Raw genomic sequence first — 13,272 nt, forward strand, 5'->3', positions numbered from 1 at the left:
GCGTATGTATCTGGACTCAGCAGGATAGGGGGCCAAGATCCTATTGTGATTAAACCCTGAGTAGAGAAGGGGCAGTACACAGAATATCATAACCCTATTCTCAAGTTTTCCAGACTTATACACAAGAACTTTATAGGAGATTATGGTGCCCCTGAATTGTCTGTATAAAGCAAGGAAGTCTGCTTACTCAATTTCTGGTATCAGTGACTCATTTACAGATTTCTACTGGAGTGACTGGGTTTATCAAGGCTTTATTGGCAATTCCTATGATTTGGAGAAAAAGTCAATCATATTTTGGTAACTTTTCATAATAATTTATAAGAATTACGATGGATTTAAACTACTAGTTGTCTTTCTTACAAACAGTAGATACCCAAAAGTATAGGTATGATACCCGATTTAAAAGTTGTAAGTGTAAGAAAATTGAAGTCTTTGTTTTTGTCCCAGCTCCTACGACTTCCTACTAGTACATCTATAAACATTTAATTAGCAGGCAAACTATAAATTGGAGACATTCACCAGGAGAGGGGGAGGGAAAGGAATAAAATGGGAGGGAAGAGCACAAGAGTCTATGGCGATGGCTCATGGGTGTCTTGGTGGTGGTAATTTTATGGGGACAACACCTAAGAGGAGAAACCAAACATTGCACAAAAATGAACAATGATGTAAAAATAAATAAATATAATTTTCTAAAGCTCAAAAGCAACTTATTTTGTAATAACCACACCCAAGCAAAACAGGGTGAGAGGTGGAGGATAAATGTTATTCCATGCCACTCGTTTATCCATCTAAGCCGCTTCACCTTTTAATAGCCGCTTCACCTTTCTTCACTGGAAGAAAACTACCAGGGACTAGCACCAAGTAACCCTTGGAATTTCTTACTGATGGGACAACAATTTAAAAACTTCAAAGGTGCTCCTTTAGTTTTTCTCAGAGCAACAAATGCCTGGAAATCTCGCCCCTTTTTATTCTATTACAGGTTCAATAAGTTATCTTCATCATTGAAAACCTTAAGCCTACATTCTCAAATAGATCTTTTTCAGTCTTTCTCACTGAAATTTAATTTTTATTTCAAATGACTGTAATGTCTAAAGACAGTAGCTAAAGCTGAAAAATAATTTGCTAAACTGAAGATTAGAAGTAGTTGATTTGTAGGACAGCAAAGGGTGTGGAGACTGCCATGGCACACTATAGTGGTTATACAAAGCATAAAAATAACCAGTGTCTTTCTGACACCCAATCTGGATATTCAGCATTTACGGCAAATAACAGAAAAAGTAAAAAAAAAGGGGGGGGGGCAGGAAAGAAAAGAAAATCTCCATAGAACCCCAAACCTTAGAAATTGACATTCACTTAAGAACACAATGGTGAAGATTTTTGATAGCAAATTTTTCACAATTCTTAAAATGGGAGACTTCATAAGTACTTCTTCAACTTCAAAGGTAAAAACATAAATGAAGAGGAAGCAGTTACACTGGCTTAGAAGAGCTGGCATTATTGCAAAGATGACGATCAGTCCTACTTCCAAACACAGGAATAGTCTGCCACAATGACAAAGCCAACAGAAGCTGACTGATGGGCACTGACATCACTGATTATACAGGGACATGGATCACTCATCATTAACAGGCAAAGCCACAGCTACTGCTCCTCCTCAGTGATGCTGGGATTGCCTTTCTGCACCTTGAGTTCCTCAGCGGTGACCATCCACGAGTAAGTGGCTGCATATTTAGTTCAGAGGAATTGGTGCAAATGTGTCTGTATATAAAGATTCACTTCTGTGTGGGTATGGGAAATTGCCTCCTGTTTTAAGGTGAACCTTCCCGGCCCTAGGATACACTTTGTACGTTTTCTTCTTTAGCGTCAGTTGAAAGTGCACACTGGCCAACACATCCATAATGGTTACAGGGATAGCCTAAATTTTATGAGGTTCCATATAAGAATTCTAACAATACAGGATAAGTCTTGAAGCCAATACTCTCTGACCCAAACATTAAAGGCTGTCGATCATGAAATCAGTGTCTTCAGCCATCACAGGATCCATTGGGCCAGATGAAAAGTTTCAGAACTTTTTTTTTTAGGCGTAAATGATAGCATCAGCTAAAAGCTGTCTGCAGTGCAAATTTGTTTAAAGACAGAGGCATCACTGAAAGAACTGCAAAGGATGAGGGAATGAACTTGAAGATTTGTACGTTCAGCAAACTTCAGGGCTAAAAAACTCTCAAATAAGCTTAAGAAGATGAACTTATCCAATTGCAAATGGCCTGAAAGTTTTCTGACTCCATCATAGAATTCAAGATGGTCCAATAAATTGGATACTGCAAAACTATAACCCAATAACCCCATCTAATCAAAGCCAAAATAGGTCAAAAAAATACATCTGTAGTTCTGTAGACAGGGGAAAAAATATGAGTGGACAACAGATATTTCTGGGATCTGCATCATAGTGTGGCCGTATCTCACTGTCATCATCATCTACAAATCTTTAGGGGTAACTGTACTTCTAAGCCAGCTATAATTGGGAGAGACTTAATCTCTCCCATGATAAGTAGAAATGGAAGTTAAACCTGTGGTAGTCGCCCCCAGGTCCCTTTCTCTCTTCTGCAAGACCGCTCTTCCTTCCAGTACAGGTGTGGGTCAGAGAAGCTGCAGGGTTAGGCAGGAAGCACAGTAACACCCTGGACCCACAGGTGTCCAGGCATAGTAAACTAGGGGGTATGCTGGAGGGCGGGCCTCTAAGGGTCTGGCCCACAAAACTCGCTCCCCAGAACCCATCGTGCAGCTGATGGGTGCTTGTAAGATCTTTTATTTAATAAACAAGTGCCCCATCATGCACAGAGGATCACATTATCTCAGTCTCATCCCTTTACAGTTTATAGAGTAATGTGACAGATAAAATACATGTACAGGGCAAATATTGTGCTAAGTAAAAATATTACATCAACATAAAAATGGGCACTCAGGGCCTCCCCTGGTGGCACAGTGGTTGAGTGCTGGGCTGTGAAGCTGCCCGCAGCCTCTGCAGCACTGGTTTGATCCCCGGCCACCAGTGAGGGTCCCAGATGGCACGCAGATATCTCCTGCCGCGCCTGCTGCTCCCCTCAGAAGTGTACTTCGTCAGTCTGCCTGTTCTGTTCCCCACTCTGACTCTGGTGAATTCTCTCACCCTCCCGAGCTTCTGACTGCACCCAGTGCTCATATAAATAAATAAATAAATCTTAAAAAATAAAAAGGCACTCAAGTTTCATCATCATAGAAGTTACACATAACCCTACAAGAGCATTAGCAATACTCAGATGAGGAAGACAAAGAGAAGTATCTATGATACAGACTCTGTACAGTAAAAGGAAGTCGCTGGCTCTATTCCAAATGAAAACATAACTGGACACTATCTTAGTAATGATACTACGAAGAATTACAGAATTAAGCATAGACTTTTTTTTTTTTTTTTTTTTAAGAGCAGCCGGGGATCGAACTGGCGCTGCAGAGGCTGCGGGCAGCCTCGCAACCTAGCGCGAGGCCACTGCGCCACCGGGTAGGCCCTAAGCATAGACTTTTTTAGTGTTTTCTTCTTTAGTGCTTTTTTAGTGCTTTTTATAGCTTTCTTCTCTTGGTAGTTCAGTGCTACCCAGAGGGCAGAGTTCAAAGAAAGAAACCTTTTTACTGCAATGTATTCTTAACATCATATGCCATAGTATTTACTGTCACTGAAATGACAACAAAGAGCCCATAGCGCCTGAGATGACATAACAGTTATTAATGTGAATAATCTAACTAGAGGTCAGACAGTGGTCAGTTGTTACATACAAGAAGAAAGCTGACTTGTGATTCTATCACATCATAGATAAAATTTTGTAGTTGGCCGACATTAAGTTATGATACTGCATTTTATTACTTTCCCATGTTTTCTTTTATTATTATGAAATTACAAAAGGTCAAACTATATTAAGTGCTTTATTATACCACTAGAGATTTCTGAATTGCTAAAAGACATTTGACACTCAAGATATTGAGATATCTCTAAGAAAAGGATGGTATTCAATATGGGTTCTTTCTGTACCACTAATTAATGCTCACAGTGTAACTGGGATCAAGTTCAAAACACCATGACATTCTGGTTTGCCATCTTTCTGCTCTGTCCTTTACCCTTTTCCACAGAAAGTAAGTCAGAGGAATATGGGTAGAAGAAACAGGCAGCTTCTATCACTGGTAGCTTTAGGAATAAGGACTGAAGCATTAAAGAGTGGTTGGGTAATAGCTACATGCTAATGCCTTCAAAGCCTCTTCTCAATTCTCCTTTTCCTCTTGAAAATGGAAAAGTAACTTCTCATTTTAAGTATTTTTTTTTAAAGATTTATTTATTTATTTATTTATGCAAGCACTGGGTACAGTCAGAAGCACAGGAGGGTGAGAGAATTCACCAGAGCCAGAGCGGGGAGCAGAGCAGGCAGAAGGACCAAAGTACACTGCTGAGGGGAGCAGCGGGCGGCAGGAGAGGTCTGTGCGTCATGTGGGACCCTCCTCCAGTGGCCGGGGAGCAGCCGGGGATAGAACCGGTGCTGCAGAGGCTGTGGGCAGCTTTGCAACCCAGTGCTCAACCGCTGCACCACTGGGGAGGCCCTCATTTTAAGTATTCTTGATCAGTAATGTTTTGACTTCCTTTTTTTTTTGACAAAGTTTTCATGGTTAATAATTAACTATATTATTAATGCAGTAATTACTTTTACAGTATATTAAGTACACGGGAGACAGAGAGAAAAATTTCTCTTAAGTGGGCCTCCTGAGTGGTGCAAGGTGTTAACATCTCAGCACTATGAAGCTATCAGCAGCCACTGTAGCACCAGTTCAATCCCCGGTTAGGGAGCTGACCTACATGGCGCAGCAGATCTCTCATTCTCATGTCTCACCAGCTGCTCCCCTTAGCAGTGTATTTCAGTCAATCTACCTGTTCCCCATTCTATCTCTGGTGAATCCTCTCACCTCCCGCACTTCTGGCCTGTACCCCAGTTCTTGTATGCATAAATAAATCTTAAAAAAAATTTCCTTAACTTCCCAAATACTTTTTTATAATTAAAGTGTCAGATTAGATTTCAGCATACAAGTTCTTGTTTTTTAGATGTCAAGTTGTACGTGAAGACATACCACAATGGTAGACATCTAATAGAGAGGTGATATAATAGTGGCTGCTACCCTCATTACTGTTATTACCACTGGTGGCAGGAGTAACAGTAGTAGTCACCATTGTCAAGAATGTGAAAGGAAACATTCTTCTTTGAATGATTATAACGATACTAACATGGACAGCTTACTAGCTGCCAGGCAAGTACTATTATTGCCCCATTATAAAGAGAACTGAGGCCTAGAGAAGTTAAGCAAATTGCCCCAGGTAAATACTGGAGTAGAATTTAATCAGTTTGTCTACAGCAGCTTCTCTCTTAGGTTATCCTAATCACTTTTGTCATTCAGCTGTTAAGACACCTGCAATATGATCTAATTGGGTAAATGGACACTCTGTAAAGAAAACTAAATTGTTAGGCAAAAATAAAAAAAAAAATCAAGGACAATTTTTTCTTTACTGATTTTCCTTTCTTCCTCTCTCTCTCTGTCTTTCCTTCCTTCCTTCTTTACATCTATCATAGCTGAAAGATAAGTCTGAAAGGAGTGTTAAGATATGGGGCTAATAGGCATAAAGCCAATCAACAATTTCAAAAATAAAATAACTACCCCTTTCCACAATTAAGAAAAAAGAGACCTCACTCTTCGCTGAAAGTGATGGATGAAAGGGAAAGTTGAACAAAAGGTAAGTTTCTTAACAAAGAATAACTGCACACATAGAAGGGAGGAAGCATGGGCCTGCCTTAGACCCCACAGCACCAGAACATTAACTTTGCAAAACTCCAGCCCACTATCTTTTTTCCTCCCCATTAATTACAACCTTAGAAGACTCATTAATCCATTATATGTTTTGTTTGTTACTATCATATAGTAATTCCAGGAACAAAAACAATCGTATAGACGCCTTAAAAAATCATGAGTGTTTATATAATTTATTTTCTTCCAATTTTTCTTCTTTCTAAAAAAAAGCTTTTGTTTTCTAGTAATGACGAGAAAGTTTTTTTAACATTCAAATGATAAAAAGAAACTAATTTGAGAATGAATCTTCCTTGTCTTCCTTCTAACATTCGTTTAAAAATACTAGATTTGAGATACTGTCCAATCTGTGATCTTGAAAAACTTAAACACTTTAATTTTGATTTTCCTCCTCCAATTGTAGCAGAGCATTTAATTTGAGTAGGTAGAAATCACAAGAAAAATTATATTAATATGAATTTACTAGAAAATTTTTAAATAAAAATTTCATGTAAAATTATCAATGCAAATAGGAAAAATGACAAAATGTATATGCAATAATGTATTAATAATGTTTATCTATTGATGATGGGTTGTTTAAAAACTATATTTCATTTTTATTATTGGTATCTTTTTATTTTTAAGTAATGAAGAGACTCTTAGAGAATAATATAATACATGGAAAGATGTCATATAATAGCTGAGCTAATCAACTCTATGACTATCCTTGAAAAGTAGTTTTAAAAAGTAGTTTTATCACTCAAAGAGATGGTAAGAACAATTGAATTTGCAGAGGAATATCCCTCCACCACTTGCTGATGCATTAGGATTCCTGAAAAATAAAATTCATTCAAGCATTTGGGCTGAGAATTCACATTAAGAATTGGAGAATAGGGCGCAGTGGTTGAGCACTGGGTTGTGAAGCTGCCTGCAGCCTCTGCAGCGCCGGTTCGATCCCCGGCTGCTCCCCGGCCACAGGAGGAGGGTCCCACATGGCACGCAGACCTCTCCTGCCTCCCACTGCTCCCCTCAGCAGTGTATTTCGTCAGTCTGCCTGTTCTGTTCCCTGCTCTGGCTCTGGTGAATTCTCTCACCCTCCCGTGCTTCTGACTGTACCCAGTGCTTGTATAAATAAATAAATCTTTTTTTTTTTTTTAAAGAATTGGAGTATAGTTTGAAGTACAATTCTCCAAACTATTTCTCCAGTTATGATATACTTGAAATGACCTGACCATATTTTCTCAACAAGTTTCTCTTTTAACCAAGTATAAATATTTTCCGCTGGGCTACTAAGTTGATTTTTAATAGCAGCTACCTGGAGAAGCTGGACATTAATGTTAAAAAATTATTTTAACAGGATCACAGTTAGTGACAAGAATCAACAAGAGGAATACTCATTTTAAAAAATGTACATGCTAAAAAAAGAACTATATCTAAGAACTACTTTAAGGTCACTAGACTATAAAGTGGATAATAGGGATATACAGATGGTCCCCAATTTAAAGTGGTTGATTTATAATTTTTCTACTTTATGACTACATGAAAGCTACACATGTTCAGTAGAAACCATACTTTGAATTTTGAATTTGTTTTTTTCCCAGAGTTGGCAATATGTAGCATGACAGTATTATGATATAATTCTTGGTAGTAGCAATGAACCCCAGCTCTTTGTCATCCATGTGGTCATGAGGGTAAACAACTGATATTCTACTATCTACTGTGTTGGCAGTGTTTTGGGATGTTGTTTTGTGTTTTCATATTCCTTCATGTATACAAAATGTCCAAATGTGTCTCCTGTTTCTTCGGAGAAAAGGAAGGCAATTACTCTTGTGATGAAACTAAAGATAATTGCCCAGCTGCAGGCTAATGTAATATTCTGAGCATGATTAAGGTAGCCTAGGCTATGCTGGGTATATTAAATGCATTTTTGACTTAGATAATTTCAACTTATGATGGGTTTGTCAGGATATAAACATTGCAAAATGAGAAGCATCTGTATTTTTTTTTAAAGTAACAACTCATTTTTTAAAGAGCTTCAAACCTGAATTTCCAAGTTTTGTTCATTCAAGTCTGAGAAGCAATAATTCAATAACAATCAGCACTTCCTACTACCCTGATTGTGACTTTCTAATACCATTCCCTCACTGAAAAGAATAAGGCCTATCGAAGGTATAGCCAATTCCAGGGCAGGGAATACACAAGATGAGCCTTACCAGTAAGCAAATAAGCTATCAAAGACTAATGAGTCACATCAAAAGATATGAGTCTACATGAAGGGTTGACAGGCCAAAGATAAGAGAAACTGAACATAAAAGAATAAATGCAAAGGACCAGATCACGTCCAAAATTTAAAAACTTGTGAATTAATTTTGCTAGTCAAAGAAAAAAAGAGAGTCTCTTGGAAAAACAAGACCAAATCTAACTAAACCCTAGTAGAAGGAAAAGGAAAATGAGATACATTTATCCTGTTGTTTTTTTTCTGGACGTCAAATTAACCATATAGTCCTGGTTTTTGAGTTTTTTTTTAAATGAAGAATTCCAGCTAACATATGGAAAGAATGATAAAATTATAAAATTACCACTTTGAAACCTTTAAAGCAAAATTCACTTATGCAGTGATATGAGTGAAATCAGTAGATAGAAGGTTGATGGGAAACTATAATGAAGGGATAAGCCTGTAACCTCCTACATCGACAAGGTTAGATCACTAAAAGTAAGACAATGAATGTTGTGTGCCTCCCCGAGGGAGACAGTATGCAGCATACACATCCCCTAGGAAGCATTCCTGCCAATGGATGTAGTGACAGTCATCAAACCTCTAATGAGAATTTCCATTAATAAGTAAATGAAACCACAGGAAGCAAGCAAATTCAGAAAGAGGGATAGACAGGTGGTCATAGCAAAGTTTCTGCAACAAACCAAATTTATCTAGTTTATAAACTTGATGCAACTTGAATTCATATTTAGACTCAAAAGCCCATGCCTTTTCCATTAAAACACACTATTTGAAATAGAAAAAAGGTGAGCGTGAAGGAGCTATATTCTGTTGGTAGTGTGTGTACATGTGTGTGGTTATTTTGGTTTTTTGAATTTTTTTATTGATTGGTGCCAAGCATAGTACTAAAAAGACGATTATAAAAAACAAAACAAAAATTTAAAAATGAAAAAAAATTTGAAAAACACAACTATATATAACTCATCAGTTTTCTCTTACCTTTATCTCTACAAATGTTGTCACATAATTTCCAAACTTAAAATCTACCCAACCCGGTATCATTTATAGAAATCTTACCATCGAAGTGGTTAAGCACATAGACTCTAGATTCAGAAGACCCCAATTCAAATCCTGCACACACTATCTTGTATGATATTAAGCAAGTTACTTAGTCTTTCATCAGTAAAATGCAGAAATACAACCGTACCATAGGTTTTTACGAGAATATGTGAGACTTTATACTCACATAAAATTTTACAAATAGTTCCTGGCATAGAATGAATGTGCAGAAAATGTTAGTCATAATAGTTTGTTTTTTTTAGCATTGTGCTATACTAACAGTACTAAAAACAGTAAGCTGTTCTCCTTCCCTTGTACATATTGGTCACTACAGTAGATTTTGGGGCATTGTTCTAGGAACAAGTGACCATCAATAAAAACATTCCAAAAGTTGATCTTTGATACTACATACTCATTTATTAAGAAATTTTACAATCATATACAAATCATTATCATTCCCTATAGCCAGCAATCAGATCCTTATGAGCCCTTACTCTATTGAAATTGTTCACTGATGACAGTGACAATGTGTGACTTCTAGACATGGAATTCAAACCTGGTTCTGGCAAGTTCTCATAGTGCCTATATCCAAAATTAAAACCAGCATATATTCAAAGTTCTCTATTTTGTGCTCTTTTCATACTTCACTTATCCTTTTACCTTTACATTTGTTGCTCTTAATTATAATTAGTTGGGTCTGGTACTTGTCTGGCTCCCCCAATTAGATTGTGAGTTCTTAGAGGAAAATATTTTTGTTTAAAACTGGAATTGGGGCCTCCCCGGTGGCGCAGCGGTTGAGCGCTGGGTTGCGAGCCTGCCCGCAGCCTCTGCAGCGCCGGTTCGATCCCCGGCTGCTCCCCGACCACTGGAGGAGGGTCCCACATGGCGCGCAGACCTCTCCTGCCGCCCGCTGCTCCCCTCAGCAGTGTACTTCGGTCCTTCTGCCTGCTCTGCTCCCCGCTCTGACTCTGGTGAATTCTCTCACCCTCCCGCGCTTCTGACTGTACCCAGTGCATGTATGTATAAACAAACAAACAAATAAATAAGAAAATCTTTAAAAAAAAAAAAAATAAAAAATAAAACTGGAATTGAGTTAAAAAAAATACATTGAGCTTTTTTGGTGTGTCCTATCTAATTATACATTAAGTGGATTTGAAGAGATACTATCTCTTCCCAAGCACATTCCCAAAAAGCACAAAGCTAGCCACACATTAGAAATAAGAATTTTTATTCATCCTCTATGCCAAAAATTTTTAGAAAATGCAAACTGATTAAAAGACAAAATTTCCAACCTCTTTTAATAGTTCTGTGCCTTTCAGTCTAGATGGATCTTGACAGTTTCTGAAGTTACAAGTATTTAAGGTACTAAAATAAAAACCCAGTGCTAGTAACAATTTTTAAATTAGCTATTTTTATCAATATACTTATGGCTATACAATGTCTTAAATTGTTAGAGAAACAATTACTGTACTATGCCAGCTAATTTCATAATTATTAAAACCCATTATAATTAAATGATAAAGTATATTTCTATTTCCTTTGTAACAAAGAGTTACATGTTACTACTGGAAATCTTTACTTTCTTCCTTGAAATGCCAGAAATTCTTTTGTAAAATAAACACATCTCATCAAGACTCTCTGGAACTAGTATAATTACCAGAGGCAATCCCTGTGTAAGATCAAAGAAGTAAAACAATAATAGGCAACGTGTGACCTCTACCAAGTCACCAGAGACCAATTTTTCAACAGAAGGAAGAGTCAATAATCCAGAACAGAAAACATTAAATAACGAGAAATGCTTCCAAAGTGTGGCTTACCACATCCATCAAGACTGCCACATTCAGAGAATTTAGAGTCTCTATGGTTTTAGAGAACAAACTTCTGGGGATTTATCACAGCAATCATTAAAATTTGCATGAAACACCACAGGCAAAAACCAATTCCCCAAATGGTAGGTAGAATGTCAAAAGATACTAAAATAATTTTCCAAATTTCACTGAATACTTAACAAGTATAATATTTTTCACACATTTACCTCATTCCTCTTATTTACCTATTCCCATTTAATTGTTCCAAGAATTGCTTTTGAAAGTGGGTTATGAACAGTCATGAGATAAATATAATTAATAAAAACACATTAAAGACTTCTGCAGGTTTTTGTTTTGTTTTGTGTTGATAGTACTGGTTTACTAAATCCAGAAACGGTTTTAGTCTCCTTGTAATGTATTTGGATAATTAAAAAGAATTCTAAGGTTGTAAAGAGGTGTTATGAAATTACCATTGATGGTAATTACAGTCAAGTAGAAGTACATTTAAAATTAACTTTAAGAAGTACAAAGAGTCCCACGAATAAACTTGTGCCTCCAAATCAGAAAAATTTGATTGTTTTCCCTAGATACTACTGCCAAACATCTGTCTTCTTTCAAAATCAGATGAGTTAGGGACTGAACAAATGTATATGAATTATTTAACTTGCAAAACCACCCTTCTGCTGGTAATTCAGAGAGTAGTAAAACACAGAGCTAGCATAAAAGAAAAAGGTCTAGAAATTCAAAGCAACTGTGAACATTCTGTTCTCGTATGGATTTGTTACTCTGCTTCCTTCATCTTTCCACTCTGTCATCTGCCAGGTCTTTCCATCTTCTTATCTTATTAACATTGCTAATTGTATCTGTCGGTTTTGCCACAATTTCAATGCTACTTAAACAGCTGTGGGTTTTCTCTGGGAAATTATCAGTCACTACACTTAGGTTTCTAAATTAGTTGTTGAAAGGTACTTTAACCTTGAGAAAATAGACATATAGCACACTGTTTGCTAAATCTTACATTTTTGTATATATTACTTTAAAATGAGGAATTATTTTTAAAAAATTTTAAAAATTCACATATAGAAGTAATTTACAAGTATTCTGAATTTACGAATCACTAAGAAAATCCTTAATAGAGCCTATTTTTATACTATTCATCATTTCATCTTTTGCCTTCATACAATACACATTGTGCTATAGGCTCTTTCTGTACATGTAAACAAAATAATAAACTGTGTGTAAAAAATAGTGGGAAAATAAAAACACTGTCAAATTCCTCTAACAGTCCCCTTTTACTACCTATCCACCAGATGGCCAACTTTCAAAGGTATCATAGAAGTGGTATTATGAGATCATGCGCTATGGAGGAGCTTACAACACACAGATTTTCCCCTGCTCTATCTCCCTTCAAAGAGAAAATTCTGTATTGTATTTGCTTCTCTTATACTCTGACTTGACTGTGCTAATGATTTTCTTTTCACTAACAAAATCTGTAAGAAACATCCAAGGAGAAAAACAAGATTTAAAGTTATTTATCAACAGATATGCACTTCTATTCAATCCAACTAAATTTTTTATTTGAGAAATACAACTAAATTAAAAAAGAATTTCTACAATCCCGAAACATTACGCTTCCTGTGCCACTTAGTCCTTTTATATGTAAAAGTAAATTCAAATAAAACTTCTTAGAGTTAACAAGTATTAATGTTTTAATAGGTTTATAATATCCTGTTTGTGGGTCAGTCAAAAGCTCATGGAACAATTTCTTAATTAGTATAGGCTCATTCATTAACCCCTTACCTCACAAACATAATTTCTGCTCCAAGGAAAGAAAAAGGTGATATTTCAACTGCACAAAATTCCTTACTGAGAGAGAAATATCGAAATGATAAGCATTTTGGAAAGCAAAGTACACTTCAAACCCTGACTATTCTCTTCAGATCTATATTGACTTATAGAAGTTGCCAACATTTGGTAAGGATTATCCTTCCATTAGACAAAAGCAAGCATTCCTTAGATAAATCAGGAGTTTTTGCCATGAGACTCATAAAACCTTTTCACAACACAGATTTTCAAGAGAATCCTTTAAGGTTTTAGGAGGCTGCTCCTTTTACTAAGTAACAAAATACACCCCATGGTGTCTCACTGACCCCACTCAGCTGTCCTTTGACCTCTTCAATTGTTGAAGCCTAACTCCAGGGCCCACAGAATTTGCCTCCCATATCAAAAAGGCGAATGTCGCTTCCTCCTAGCACCTGGTGTAACAAAACGCAACAGTTCCCCCTCTTTTCTGTTTCCTCCTCTCCCTCTCCGACCATTTTCCAGATGTTCCAGATCCAA

The 13,272-nt window shown here is 36.8% G+C and overlaps 1 protein-coding gene and 1 pseudogene across 8 annotated transcripts in view; both read right to left on the reverse strand.

The window, feature by feature from the left end:
• The window catches only part of GREB1L (GREB1 like retinoic acid receptor coactivator), a 248,282-nt gene that overhangs the window by 97,663 nt on the left and 137,347 nt on the right, over positions 1 to 13,272 (reverse strand). The gene's annotated exons all lie outside the window — the stretch shown is intronic.
• LOC119242808 (maspardin-like) lies at positions 1,567 to 5,242 on the reverse strand (annotated as a pseudogene).

Source organism: Talpa occidentalis, unplaced genomic scaffold (genome assembly GCF_014898055.3).
Source record: "Talpa occidentalis isolate TD23 unplaced genomic scaffold, MPIMG_talOcc4v2.1 talOcc4.13, whole genome shotgun sequence".
Classification (NCBI taxonomy): Eukaryota; Metazoa; Chordata; class Mammalia; order Eulipotyphla; family Talpidae; genus Talpa; species Talpa occidentalis.